Source organism: Manis javanica, chromosome 7, assembly GCF_040802235.1.
Source record: "Manis javanica isolate MJ-LG chromosome 7, MJ_LKY, whole genome shotgun sequence".
NCBI lineage: Eukaryota > Metazoa > Chordata > Mammalia > Pholidota > Manidae > Manis > Manis javanica.
The window spans coordinates 47,793,620-47,809,182 of record NC_133162.1 but is presented as its reverse complement, the minus strand read 5'-3'; the positions used below and the strand labels follow the sequence as shown (position 1 = coordinate 47,809,182).

The 15,563-nt window shown below is 35.2% G+C and overlaps 1 protein-coding gene and 1 long non-coding RNA gene across 2 annotated transcripts in view; one reads left to right on the top strand and one right to left on the bottom strand.

Moving 5' to 3' along the window:
* Positions 1-904: 904 nt before the first annotated feature.
* LOC140850405 (uncharacterized) overlaps positions 905-15,563 on the bottom strand; it is a 32,508-nt gene continuing 17,849 nt past the window's right edge. The window contains exon 3 of the long non-coding RNA XR_012133207.1: positions 905-1,275. This is a non-coding gene — a long non-coding RNA (uncharacterized lncRNA). The remainder of the gene's footprint in view (positions 1,276-15,563) is intronic.
* Positions 7,456-15,563, top strand: part of MYPN (myopalladin) — a 98,056-nt gene continuing 89,948 nt past the window's right edge. Inside the window, exon 1 of the mRNA XM_073240961.1 lies at positions 7,456-7,576. The gene's annotated coding sequence lies outside the window, so the exon portion shown is untranslated. The remainder of the gene's footprint in view (positions 7,577-15,563) is intronic.

Sequence of the window (15,563 nt, the reverse complement as noted above, 5' to 3'; positions counted from 1 at the left end):
CATTCATGAACTATAAGCAGTAAAAGAACATTTGGGAAAGCATTCCATACCACCAATAAGTATATTATTTTAATTTAGAAGAAGAGTAAAATATTTTACATATTGTGTTATTTTCATTTAAAAAATAATGCTCAGACTGTTGAGAGACCACTAATACAGGTATTCACTCCATCCCACTCTTCCCCTCACTCCCTTCCATCCAGCCTTACTGCTTGTGCTGAACCTCACTCCCCTCACTTTTTTCAAGTCTGTACTCATCTCACCTTTCAAAGAAACTGCCCCCTCACTCTCTATAATCTTACCCTGCTTTATTTTCTTTCATATCCATTATCACTTCTGGGTGTTTTATTGTATAACACATAAATGCATTAAATTATATTTATTATATTACATATGTCATATATAGATAGATTAAAGTAGATCATTATGTACCATCTATAAACATGTACAGATAGATACATAACTACTTGTCTATTTCACTAGAAAGAAAAGTCTACCAAGGCAGAGGTTTTGTCTCTTTTGCTCAGTGCTCTATTACCCAGTATCTTGAACAGTTCCTGGCCTAGAGCATGTGCTCAAAAATTGTTTGTGGAATTTATTAATTAATGGTCCCAGTAGCATTATAAATCATCACAACCTTTTTATAAATAAATCTGGCAATAATGTTTCAAGAGCCAGAAATTTCACTCAGCAATAGTTCATAATAATAACAGTATTTATTGTGAGACATTGCACTAAGCTATTTACCTGTGTCATATCACTTTTGGAGCTCTATCCTAAGGAAAAAGGATATACAAGATGCATTCAACAAATCTTGATTGAGCACCTATTATGCACTACTCTCCCAATTCTGGTAGGAACGATAGATAAAAACAAAGAAGCAGGCAAATAAAAATATAAACAAATATTTTTAATGTAATGTTATTTCTAATAGCAAAAATTAAGAAGAATCTAAGTTCCAAAAATGGGGAGATGAGATTATGGAAAAGTTAATCCTTTTACTGTTAACTTTGAAAGGAAAGGATGGTACTGTAGAAAAGAACTGATCACCAATTGCCACCAAGATATAGATTCCATGTTGAGTGGACAAACGGAAAACCCTCCACCTGCTTTTCCGAGTTTAGAGCTTTCAATCAACCAGTTGCACAGCCACATTTGCCCCATTTCCTCAGGTGGCCTCTCCTTTTGGGGAGTTCTGATCTTTTCATCCCCTGTGTTATGGAAACCATGGTTGTCTCTTCTCCTTGGTCTTTGACCTAGAATTACAGCTTCAGCCTGAAATATATACAAGGCAGTATGGTACATGTCATTTAATCTACAACATAAAGAATAATAATCCTGGGTATTTATTATAGAATCCTTTCCAACTTTCATTCTCACTATTATACTAAACTGCTTTCCTGCTCTGAATTTACATCCTGGCTTTAATTTTTTTTTCAGTGTCCCAGTAATGTTCAAATTATGAGTATCTGAAACATTTTTTATATTCCCTTTTATGACTCTAAAATTTCGTTGTATTTGCTTTCCATCTTCTAATTACAGTTCAACTGGCATTCTAACAGGTGTAAGCCTGAAAAATCACATGTAATGTGGTCCTTGACCAGTGTGTGGGGATATGTTCATGCCTTTGAAATTACAGTGTGATTCCTCTAGTTACTACACTTGCTGAACAGTGGAACTGCTCAAAATGCCCTGGTTTTTTTGTTTTGTTTTGTTTTGTGGCAGTAGGGAAAACAAATTGTTTTTGAAAATGAAGACATAACTATATGATAAACTTTGTTTTAAATTAAATTATGTCACACAGCAATCACAAGATGAGGATTCTGTAAGTTCTAATTAATAATGAGCATCATCAAAACAATACAGTATGAAGTGTAGGATCTGTACTTATACGAATCTTTTGTCTATGTGTTTTTCTTTTAAAGAAAACAAAAAAGTAGTAAAGAGGAGAAATCTCAACTATTAGAGTGTAACAGTCAAACTTTTGGGTAGCAAATTGAACTTTCTGTTGCTACTGATTTTGAAGAGTCTTGCAGGATATTTGAAGATGGAAGGTTCTAATTTACCTGTCATAAATATGAAATCTGGGAAGCTGGCTTTATTTTGTTCTTTGTGCTAACTTCCACATCAACCAAAATCAGCAATATATCTTCATCACGTCAAAGGGTGAGGTTATACACATATACATGTATATAAACACATATAATATATACATAAATCTACTTGTACATGTAGATTTTTAAGTGGCATGACTCCCTGCCCTCAAATAGGATCAGGACTAGTACTAATTGTACTACACGTCTTTGTCAAATTAATAGTACTAATTCTTTGAAGATATTAGAATGATCATCTTCATCTATTGAATCCTTTCTCAATAACTTTCAAAGTAATAGAATAAAATTGCTAGGCATCTTATTTAATTATCACTTTTTATAAGGAGAACTGACAACACATTACAGATTCTTAATCAAGCATTAGAAACTCTTATGAAAGCAGCACAGAGGACCACAAAATTAAGGAGATAAAAAGGTTATTAAATTCCCCCCCCCCCATACACACACAGAACTCCTTATGTGCTCTAGAACCAACTGTCGGTTTCCCTCAGCATACAGATAACTTTTATACACATTGATTGCAAATTGTTTTTAAAATGTATACTGCTACTCATGCTTCTTTTGTAAAAATGTGAAAGGTCATCATAATAACTGCATCTGGAAATAAATACAGACATTTTTATGAACAGCTTTTCATTACCATTTGAAAATGTATTCTTACAGTCTCAATGTAAGATCCAATAGCCTCAAGGAATAGTTGAGCAGTGGTGACTAGGAGGGACTGAGTGTTCCTAGAAGACAAATTATAGCTGCCACCTCCACATTGCCTAAATAGAGTTTAACCATATTAAGATGACAGAAATATTTGCCCAAGAAGAATGCCATACAGTTCAAGCTGCTGTTTTATTTTAAAAGGAGAAAAATTACTCTTTGTAAACATAGGGGTATTAAGAGGTGAATTGAAGTGTTATGTGCTGTTCACTTTAAAAAAACAGCTTCATCTGTTCAATCTTTAGAAGGAAGCATTACCCAACAAGCTAACTTCTAAAGAGCTGCTTTCAAACCACTCTGATCTGCAAGCTCCAATAGTATTGACAATAAAATAGAAATCCTGTGGAATGGTGAATGTTAGAATTGTTCTTAGTGTGGAAAACACCATTTTTTTTTTAAGTTTTAAAGCACTACATCATCTAAGAATATAATTATACACTGAATTAATTCATAATAAGGGTGAAACATCTGATAATCCTCTAATTTAGTTACAAATAGACTAGATAAGATGGTTTATTTAACATGAACCTCTTGTTTTAAATGTAAATTTGTCTAGTATTTAGGAGAAACACACTGCTAACATTTTATTGAAGATCATTCTGATATTTTCCATACTCCAAAGTATGTTATACACACATAGAGATCAATGTAAATTTACCCAGTAGATCCTGGAGCTTTGTAATCTATTTTCACTCAACAAGGTGCTAAGGACCTCTTTCCAAGTATTAGGGAATTTAGTTATGTTCACGTAGAAGACATGCCTAGACCATGAACCTACAGGGCTAACTATCGACAGATATAAATATACAATGGATCTGCTCAGTCTTATTCTGCTCAAGTTGAATAAAAATTTCTTCCAGCACTATTGGTATAAAGTTGACATATAACATTGTGAAGTTTAAGGTGTATGATGTGATAATTTGATACACATATGTACATACATGTGAAATGATCACCACAGTAAGATTAATTAACACATTCATCACCTTAAAAAATCTTAAATTGAATGTATCCAGATGTGTCTTATTGTATTGATAGTCATCATCTGTGTTTCTCCCATCTAGAATGGCTTCTCCAGGTTCTTCATCCTCTCAGACTCCATAGAATAGCAAAATGCTCAGGGGGATATGAAGGAGAGACTTGAGATCCTGCTTAGCATATTCTTCTTGTCTACTGCACTTGCATATTTATATCCTCTAAGTTTATAAGCAATTTGTTTGATTATGTCAATACCATATAAAGACATGATTTCTTCATTCTGTGGCCATAATTATTTAAACCTTCATCCCTTCTCCCACACTATCAGTTCCAACTATCATGAGTTCCAGCCTGGAATTATAACAAAGCTTGTGCACTACCTACAGACTTGCCTCTTTGGTCTATCCACTCATAGCCACTGCAATGATCTTTCCAAAATGCAAATTTGATCATATCTCCTTAAAAATTTTTATCTAGGCAATCAATACCATACATAATCAAGTCTTTATCCACCTTTGCAACCTTGTTGCAGCTACATCTTCCAAATCACACCTTCTCTTTATTTTTATTTTATTTCTTTATTTTGGTATCATTAATCTACAATTACATGAGGAACATTATGTTTACTAGACTCCCCCATCACCAAGTCCCTCCCACATACCCCATTACAGTCACTGTCCATCAGTGTAGTAAGATGATATAGAGTCACTACTTTCCTTCTCTGTGTTGTACAGCCCTCCTCGTGCCCCACCCTACATTATGTCTGCTAATAGTAATGCCCCTTTTTTTTTTACCCTTATCCCTCCCTTCCCACCCATCCTCCCCAGTCCCTTTCCCTTTGGTAATTGTTAGTCCATTCTTGGGTTCTGTTTTATTCCTTCAGTTTTTTTCTTTGTTCTTATACTCCACAGATGAGTGAAATCATTTGATACTTGTCTTTTTCCACCTGGCTTATTTCACTGAGCATAATACCCTCTAGCTCCATCCATGTTGTTGCAAATGGTAGGATTTGTTTTCTTTTTATGGCTGAATAACATTCCATTGTGTATATGTACCACATCTTTATCCATGCACCTACTGATGGATGCATAGGTTGCTTCCATTTCTTGGCTATTGTAAATAGTGCTGCAATAAACACAGGGGTGCATATGTCGTTTTCAAACTGAGCTGCTGCATTCTTAGGGTAAATTCCTAGGAGTGAAATTCCTGGGTCAAATGGTATGTATATTTTTAGTTTTTTGAGGAACCTCCATACTGCTTTCCACAATGGTTGAACTAACTTATATTCCCACCAGCAGTATAGGAGGGTTCCCCTTTGTCCACAACCTCGCCAACATTTGTTGTTGTTTGTCGTTTGGATGGTGGCAATCCTTACTGGTGTGAGGTGATATTTCATTGTGGTTTTAATTTGTATTTCTCTGATGATTAGCGATGTGGAGCATCTTTTCATGTGTCTGTTGGCCATCTGAATTTCTTCTTTGGAGAAGTGTCTGTAAATCTTGTGCCCATTTTTTAATTGGATCATTTGCTTTTTGTTTGTTGAGGAGTGTGAGCTCTTTATATGTTTTGGATATCAACCCTTTACTGGATCTGTCATTTATGAATATATTCTCCCATATCATAGGATGCCTTTTTGTTCTATTGATGGTGTCCTTTGCTTTACAGAAGGTTTTCAGCTTGATATAGTCCCACTTGTTCATTTTTGCTTTTGTTTCCCTTGCCCAGGGAGATATGTTCATGAAGAAGTCGCTCATGTTTATGTCCAAGAGATTTTTGCCTATGTTTTTTTCTAAGAGTTTTATGGTTTCATGACTTACATTCAGGTCTTTGATCCATTTTGAATTTATGAAAACCCCTTTTGTGTATGGGATTAGACAATGATCCAGTTTCATTCTCTTACATGTAGCTGTCCAGTTTTGCCAACACCAGCTGTTGAAGAGGCTGTCATTTCCCCATTGTATGTCCATGACTCCTTTATCAAATATTAATTGACCATATATGTCTGGGTTAATATCTGGACTCTATTTAGTTCCACTGGTCTGTGGGTCTGTTCTTGTGCCAGTACCAAATTGTCTTGATTACTGTGGCTTTGTAGTAGAGCTTGAACTTGGGAAACAAGAACTCCCCTGCTTTAGATTCTTCCTTCTCAGGATTGCTTTGGCTATTTGGGGTCTTTTGTGGTTCCATATGAATTTTAAAACTATTTGTTCCAGTTCATTGAAGAATGCTATTGGCATTTTGATAGGGAATGCATGGGATCTGTAGACTGCTTTAGGCAGGATAGCCATTTTGACAATATTAATTCTTCCTAGCCAAGAGCATGGGATGAGTTTCCATTTGTTGGTGTCCTCTTTAATCTCTCTTAAGAGTGTCTTGTAGTTTTCAGGGCATAGGTCTTTCATTTCCTTGGTTAGGTTTATTCCTAGGTATTTTATTCTTTTTGCTTCTCTTTATTTTATAAGCTATTAAATATGCTCTCTCATACCTCCCACATTTTCATGTTGTTCCTTCAACTAGTGAGATTATCATTTTTCAAGACTCAGCTCAGGCAATTCTTTCTTTATGGACTTGCCTTGTTTGTGAGTTGGAAACCTCCCTCCCTGCTTGTGCCCTTGTCTCTTGCAGAACTTCCATATTTACAACATAATTGATTGCCTGTCTTCTCTCTTACTGGCCTGCTAATTCAAGGTCAGGAATGTGGATCTTTTCACCCTTGTATCCCCCAAGAATGGACAAACACAATTGTTTCATATTAAGCTCTAGTTAGAAAATTTTTGTTCTTGAATAATAGGAGAAATAAATTATTAGAAAATGTTACTTGTTGTACAAAATCTTTCAAAATAATGTCTTTAGGGAAAAAAATAATTAAGATGCCCTCAGTGTAGTAGTTCATACATAATAAACATTCATTAAATATTTGTCAATTGAACAAGTGTTCCTTGTTTAGATTATAATCTTTCGAAGGGAGGGACCTGTGTTACATTTGTTTTGTATTCTCTCCAATGCCTAGCGGAGTACTATGTTCACAGAATAATCTCAAATCCAGTTTTACTGATTAACTGAAAACACAAATTTATTCATATATCAAAGTGAATCTCAACAGAATTTATAAGTCCTGCCTCTTTGAATCTTTATATATGTTGAAATATCTTGTGAGTTCTTTGAGTACCGGGATTCTCCGTTAATGGTTTTTATATTTCCAGGTTTTAACAGAGAGCACAGAACACAGTGGAAGTTTGATTAATATGTGTTATCAAGATTATATCAGTAAAACACACATCTGCTGTGCTCCTCACTGTATCCTCTGTGACTCAGTGTCTTATTCACAGTTGAAACCTAGTAAATATTTGTTAGATAATGATTTGGAAATCTGGCTACTGGAAAGTACAACTAAAATCTTACATAAAAAGTGTTCCTTGGTCCCTTGAATTCAGGAAGAAATTCAGATTAGAGTAAACATAATTCTGAAAGATACTTTATTCATGACTATGAAATAGATCAACCCCACAGAGTTGGGGAGAGAGAAGAGAAGGAAGAAAAGGTTGAAACAAACAAGTGAGACTCATAGGAGAAAATAGCTCCTCCAAGGGGAGCCACATGCTCTGATACCCATGGCAGCAGCGTGAGGAAGCAGCCTAAATTTAGCAGGATGGGCAAGCCCAGGAAGAGAGAGCTGCTTTAGCTTTCCTTGCCCTCAGTAAGTGAGGTGAGGGGCCGGGTGCCCCCGTGGAAGCCTCCTTAAGCCTGTGGAGCTCCAGTGCAGTTTGTGCCAGGTAAGGCCCTTCTCCCTTTGGCAGGTATAGCAAGAGATTTCTTAAGGGAATGTCCAGACAATTGAAAGATTTAATATTATCTGGTAAAGGGGTGTTTCCAGGAATCTAATGATTAAGAGAACAATGGAAGTATTCTTATATCCATCTGCACCCAAGTTTCATCTGAACTACCCTTTTATCTTGTGAATTTGGCCTCTCTCGGGTATGTAGGTGCTGTTTTCTCAAGTGCTGGAGTAAGCTGTCCTAAAAAATTTGTAGAACCACGTGGAAGAGGAACAAGGAAAGGATACCTCCAAGTGACACAAAAAAATGGATGAGATACTGCAAAGCCAAAAAGGGAAGATTAGAGATAACACAAATAGGACTTGGTGGCAACACTGTGCTTTACTTTATGGATGGAGTACAGAGTGGTTGAGCTGGTTGAGGGCAAACAACAGAACCCTGGAGAGGACCAGGATTTTTGTGTTTTTTCATAAAGAACTAGATCAGTGATTTATTTTACTATGCACATGAGTTTCCCAGTCAGGATACTTATGTATCACTCTCCATGATTTCTTTAAGTTCCTACCTTCTGTGCTGGAATTCATTTTCATATTACCTATTCGTTTTTTGAAGGCACAACTCAAAATGGGAAAACCCTCCAGTGCTATTAAGAGGGTGTCTCCAGAGTTGGTCTAAAGGAATCCGGAATTAGACAGCAGAAACTTTGAACTTTTTAAAAATTATAGTTGTATCGAGATATAATTCACATGCTATACAATTCACTTGTTTAAAGTGGACAATATAGTGATTCTTAGTGTATTACAGAGTTTTGCAACCATTGCACAATTCTTGAACACTTCATCACCCTCCCCACAAAAACCCATAGCCAATAGCAAGCATTCCTCTTGTCCTCCTGACCCATAGCACAAGGCAACCACAAATCTACATTCCTTTTTTATAGATTTGCCTGTTCTAGACATTTCATATAAATAGAATCAAACAATGTGTGGTCTTTTGTGAGCTGTTTTTTTTTCTTCAAGTTTTATGGGACTGCTTACGTATGTAGCAACAGAGAAGAGAAACCTCTTCTCTTGGGAGTATTACCTGTTGATTCATTCTGCAAGAGAACTAACATTGCCTCCAGTCTCCATTTTGAGTGAGCATTTATAACTCACTACTATAAGGCTATTCAATTATAGTAGCACTTCAGTGCTTTATATAATTATATGATTAATGAATGTTCTTCAGTAATGACGTTTTTTATTTCATGACAATCTTCGATATGACCTGACAGAATGAAGTTCACCCACTTAGGGTATCATTAGAGAACTTGTATGGTACATATACTAAGGTATTAGTAAATAATAAATGAAGATGTAGTATGTCTGGAACAGTGCCTGGCAGGTACTAAATTCTTAGAAAAAAGCCACTTTGTCCTCCACCTGACTCTCAGTGTTAAAACATTTATTCATATTATAAGAGATACAGAACAGATTGGAAGAAAATCTTAGCCAAGCAGAGTGCTTTGAATATACTCAAAAAATATTTATTAAAAGAGGGAAGAGAGATACAGTCATGGATATGGGCACTTTACAGCTGTAATATTATTTCATACAGGCTATGGAAAACAATTTCATATGCTGGACTAGAAGGCACCAATCATAACTTCAAGTTTGAAATATCAGTTGTAATCACGGATAACTGACTGACTTTTTCTGGTCCTCAGTTTATATACAATTCCAGACTAAGAACGATATGTGGATCATAGCTAAAATGCTGTCCCCATTGTTCATAATGTGGAAATATCTTATGGCAAGGTATCTAAGACACTCTTGCCTTGTATTTATTTCATGCTAAAGGGCACACACAGAAGTATAAGATTGCTTCTTAGGGAAGTCCAGTTAGTTGACTGTTATAATATCTAGCAGCTCACCTTGATAAAATCACCAGGTTCCATCATCTGGTCTTCAGCTGTCCAAGCTCAAAAACTTATTTTGTTTTTCAAAAATTTTCATAGCAGCTTCAGTTCTTCAGCAAAGTACTTACATTAACCAAATTCCCAAGAGATTAACACAGCATCCGCAATTCCAATTGGTTAATTAATCTAAAAGATGGCTTTAGAGCAAACCAAATGTTAAAATCTCCTATCAACTTATTTTTTCCCTATAAGGAAATCTAGGTTTTCAGAAAACCATGTTGAAAGCAGAATGCTGCTGCATGAGGGTGGTTTGGAGCAAGGCAGATAGTTGGTCACGGCGTCTGACTGTGTTGGCCTGGGGCTCCCAGCACCACCATCAAGAGCAAGTAGAGCTTCCTTGTAATGAACACTGATGATTCGTCTTTGATTTCCCTTTCCTACTTGTCATTCTGATTACCTCTTTGGATATAGATATAAATGTAGATGTAGAGACAAATATAGATAAATATACATATTTATATTTATGCTTACACACATATATTTGTTAGATACCTACGATCAGTTAGGCTACAGCCAAATTTTGCTTTTTTTTCTCCTAGTGTCCTTGAAGCTTTTTGATTTTGCCTTAGCGGGGGACTTTTACTATATCTTTCTCTTTACAAATAAAATACACCCCTTATTAGAGGTATTGTTAAAGTACTGCTAAGAAAAACTTGAAGGAAAAAAACAGCAGCAGATTCACACAGACTCCAAGAAGGAACTCATGGTTACCAAAGGGGAGGGGTGGGGGACAGTGGGTGGGGAGGGAGGAGGGAGAAGTAGATTGAGGGGTATTATGATTAGTACACATGGTGTCGGGGGGGGGGGTGATGGGGAAGACAGGGTAGCACAGAGAAGACAAGTAGTGACTCTGTGACATCTTACTACACTGATGGACAGGGACTTCAATGGGGTATGAGGGGGGGACTCAATAATATGGGTCAATGTAGTAACCACATTGTTATTCATGTGAAACCTCCATAAGAGTGTATATCAATGATACCTTAATAAAAAAAAAGTACTGCTAAGAAAAAAAATGTGAGAGAAAAATCTCCCTTGATTTCACAACCTAGATAAAACTATTTAACATTTTCAAATATTATACTCCAGAATTTGGGGGGGAAAAAACAGCACCATATCATAAAACTTGTTCTGAAAACTGTTTTTTTAAACTTTATACATCATAAATATCTCCATGTTTTGAAAATGTATATTGTTTCCAAATCTTTGCTATTTCAAACAGTTCTTTATGAACGTCCTTGTGAATACACTGGAATGATAGCTGTTCTTTTCATAAGGTGCCTAAATGTATATACATTGAATGTTAATTTTCTATTTTAATTTTTAGAATGTTAGAGGTGCTCTGCTGATGCCTTCATGTGTTTCCTAAATATGAAACTTTTCATATTTATACATCACCTTGAAAGGATTTTTTTTGTTTCATAGTGATTAGACTTTAAGAGCTGTATGTATTTATTTATTTTTAAAGTTACTATAATCTTTTGAAGTTGGCAAACCATTTTCCTCACTTTTCTGTATCTGAAAAGATGAGTTAACTGAAGCATATAGAATGATTTGTTCAAGGTCATTTAGCTAGTGAGAGAGAGCTGCAGCTAGAACCTCCTTTTTTCTTACATCAGTGATTTCCAGCTTGTGAGCAAAACCCCTTCATGGAGGGCCATGAAGCAATTGTAAAGGGTCTGCAAACCCATGTGTAGATCAAGCATTATCTGAAAACAGAATAAGCATACTATTTATTAGTGTTATAATGTAAATAAAACAAATTGGTTGGCAATAAGTTATAAATGAATGGTTGCTTTTGTCATTTTGTATTGTCTAAATCAATTAATTAATTTTATATTTGTCATCACTTGGGAGATCCATAACATTTTTTAATATTGGAAAGGCATTCTTGTACTTGAAAAAATTAGGAACCAGTGCTTTCAGCTTTGCTGGGGTTCACTGTATTTGCTCACAAGCACTATAAAATGGCTTCAAACTCTTGACAAACCATGCTACGAAAACATAGCCAGCAGAATTTCATCACAAATAAACTTTCCCTTTGATAATGTAGATTATGCTACCCTGAAATAACCTTACTGGGTCTTGTTCTTTAGAACTTCCAAAAGAGCGGGGGAAATGGTGGTTGTAACTGTGTAAAGATGTAAAGCGTGAAAGGCAGTACATGCGAATAATTCTTCTTGCCATAGTTTGCAGAGGTATCCTTGGCACTGGCAAGGTAAGAGAGCCAATCATAAATCACATGGCAAACTGGAGGCCCCTGCTTCCTATCTGAGTTTCTAGCCCCTTCACAACTTCCAACTACCTGGAACTGGCCTCTTGTGGACTCTCAAAACAGAACCCTTACAGAGTCTTATTTCAGAGACTAACTGAAAATGAACAATTAAAGGAATTTTCCCCTAAGCTTTCTTCAAAAGTACAAAACATTTTTGAATGTTCATAATAGGTTACCTGGAACTGTAAGTAGTCAAATTCATAGGGACAGAATAAAAAGTAGAATAGTAGTTTCCAGAGGCTGAGGGTAAAGGAGAAAGGGGAGTTATTGTTTAAAGGGTATAGAATTTCATTTTCCAAGATGAAAAGAAGTTCTGGAGTTCTGGTGGTGATGGTTGCACAACATGAATATATGTACTGCCATAGATCTGTATACTAAAAAATGGTTAACATGTTAAATTTTATGTTATGTATGTTTTACCACTATTAAAAATAAATTTTTAAAAATAGGTTTACCTGGAGATCAGATTTCAGAATAGATTTTTTTATTAGGACCTTTACTCACAATATCAAAATAGTACTGAATTATGCTAAGACACTTTTTTTATATGAATTTGATTCTGAGATGGGTAAAAGATGCTGAAATTTCTAATGATTACTAAATTATATCATCTATGTATGTGAACACATTTCACCAAAACTTGAAAATAAATAAAATGAATAGTGATCTATGTAAATAACAACTCAGATTTTTTTCCAGTATTGAGTTGCCATGTAACTCTAACTAGTTAATAATTGAAACAGATCTGCTGACTAGACTCTGATGAGGAACAGCTAATAAAAAATAATAAAACTCTTTTTAAATCCAGTGTTAATTGATAAAAGCATTTAAATAATAGGATTTAAAACATCACTGTTTTTGGGGTTGACACCTGCCCTAGTTCATCATCATTATCATTAGCAGTATTGATTCAGTAGATCTAAATCTACTTTATCTTATGCCTTGGAGTGTTTATATGCATTCAACATTAGCCCTTAAACAATGCAGAATCATGGAAAGGCTAAAATATCCCTCACTTCCCGAGATTTCTCCCTCTAAATCACTGAACCTTAGGAATAGTTCATTAACTTAAGTTGAATACCAATCTTAGGCTGACATCCCTTTTTAGGTCAGATGAGAAATATGATATTTACCAACACCTTCAATTATTACTTTCTTCTCATAAAGCACATACCATAGAGTGGATATACTGCTCTGATATTTGTCACTGTCCACTTATTTGGCTAAAGAAGTCTTGTTTGATACCTGGGTTGTCAGATCATATTATAATTTAAATCCTTTAGCTATGTTTAGCCTCTTGGCAGTGGATGAGTTGAGAATTTAGAAATCAGAACCAGATAGTTCAGGAGCATGGTAACTAGATATGAAGCATTTTATCTCTGTGTCATTGGTTTGATTCTGAACTTGTTTGATCACTCTTGGTGCTCTATACAAAATGTAAATGATCTGATTTGAATCTCTAATGAACAGCAAAACTCATCACTCTTGGCACTAATTGACATTCATCTTGTCAGTGTCAGGAGAGAAGCCAAGGACTTAATCAGTCTGGAAATCTGAACTGCTAGTGTATCTGAGTCATCAGTCTAGGTGGCCCATTCAGCCTTTGGCCTTTCCTCAGAGTTTACAGCTTCAGTGTGACTGTGTATCCTTCACTCCCTGTGATTTCACAAAGCCAGATTAAAAGGTATTTACTTAAAATACACCTTTTTATAATGATAATGGTAATAACGGTGGTTAACATTTATTGGCCACTTCTGGGAGCCACATGCTATTCTGAGAGTATTGACTCACTAAATTCCCACAGCAATCCTATGAGTCAGGCACTATTATTTTCTCCATTATTTTACAGAAGAGGAAACTGAGGCACAAAGAGATTAAATAACTAACCGGAGGCTTCTCAAATAATAAGTGATGGAGTCTAAATTCAGCTCTAAATACTATTACTCTGTGCCTAATTACAGCATTTATTTGATTTCTTCTTTTACTATCTTACTCTACCACTGATATATTTTTAAATTTTCTGTGTTCAAACCAAACAGGGCATATATTAGTGTCTCAACTTTAAAATTGCTCATCTTTCTGTACTAGTTATTATTAGTTGTTTCTGAAAAGGATGATGGATGTTTTTAAAATTTGATTCATGTGCATCATTTTTCTGTGCTTAAAGTGCCTTAAGGTTTTGATTTTACAATAGCTTTTATGCTTATCTGTTTTTTTGTTGTTGTTTGAACTAAACATTCCCTGAACCTGGAAACAGTCTCTAACTTTATCTTTCTAAATTAATAGAAAATAGAGAATCAAATCAAATAAAACCCTATTAATCATTCCATCCCAAAACAAATATAGTAAATGATCACCAAATATGCAGTCCAGCTGCCTGTTTTTGTTAACATAGTAATTGGATTCCTTCCACCTACTATTCATGCAAAATTTAAGAGCAGATGAGTATTTTTTAAAATCTTGGTCTCTATTTTAGGAGATTTCCCATAACAGCTAGAGAGGAAATTTTTAGTACCTTGAGACAAATAATTTTTAAAATAAAGTTCATGAGCAATTAGATATTGTAATGAATAAAATGAATTAATCTGTTTCACACAAATAGTTTTCTTTAGACTTAGTAAAATATTCTTTGCTATAATTGCCAGCTATAAATAGAAAATAATCTGTAACAGTTGTTTTTTTTTTTGTTGCCATCTATACTCAGTTACTCAATGCATGTTGTCTCATTTGACACATATTTATTGTTCCAGTTTTGCTGATAAATAAAATTTTGGGTGTTCCCCAAAATAGCTCTTATTAAACTAAATTAATAATGTAAATTTGGCAATATGGGTTTTACAGCTGGTTTACATTTACATGTAGGATGGCCATTCTAGTGCTTAATTTTCCTATGAACAAAATAAGCATAATGAAGACCAGCTTCAAGACAGTAGCTTGGTTCATAAACGCATTACGAACAAGCTTTATTCCTCTGAACAGTGGTGTGATGTTGTAGAGAAGAGCTTGGCCTCTGCAATCTAGACCTGAGTGTGAATCATAGCTCTAAGTGGCCTTTGCAAACTTCTCCTTTGATCTTCAATTTCCTCCTCTATAAAAAGAGAATAATGATATAGTGCACCTTGGACAATCTCAAGGTATACTTCCTGAGACCTTTTCAGATCTCTGAATTTGCAAAAACCACAGTAGCATACAATTTTTTCAGTTTCATCCTCCATAAAATGGGGATAATTAACCATACTTTCTGGGTTTTTGTATTAAATTAAATTATGTATTATATATGCACAACAAAGCCTAGTTGAAATGGACACTGGGTTGGGTCAGCTAGGATCCCTAAGAGAGCTAAGTAATTCATTGTGGCTTATCTGTCTTTCAGGAAATGCCATTTAGAGTCAGTCACAAATAGTTGAAATCTTGATTTAACTTAGAGAATGTCAATCATTTTTAAAGCTCCCTTTCTCATTTGAATTGATACTTAATAGTATTTCTGTGTTAAACTAACATAGCCATTAAGTGTGTTTTAAGTGTACTCTTTTATTTCTGGGAAAATAGGGAGCTCAGACTTGAACTGGAATACTAAAAACCAGGGCATGAGGCTGAACAGAACTGTCCTTCAGCTATGGGCAGCAGAGTCTGAGATCGAAAACTCAGAAGAAGTAGTTTAAAGGAAGCAAAAAAAGTCATATTTTATGGAGTGGACATCAAGCAAGGACCTGATATAAAACAAAGATTGTGCAAAGGTGGGCAGGAAACAA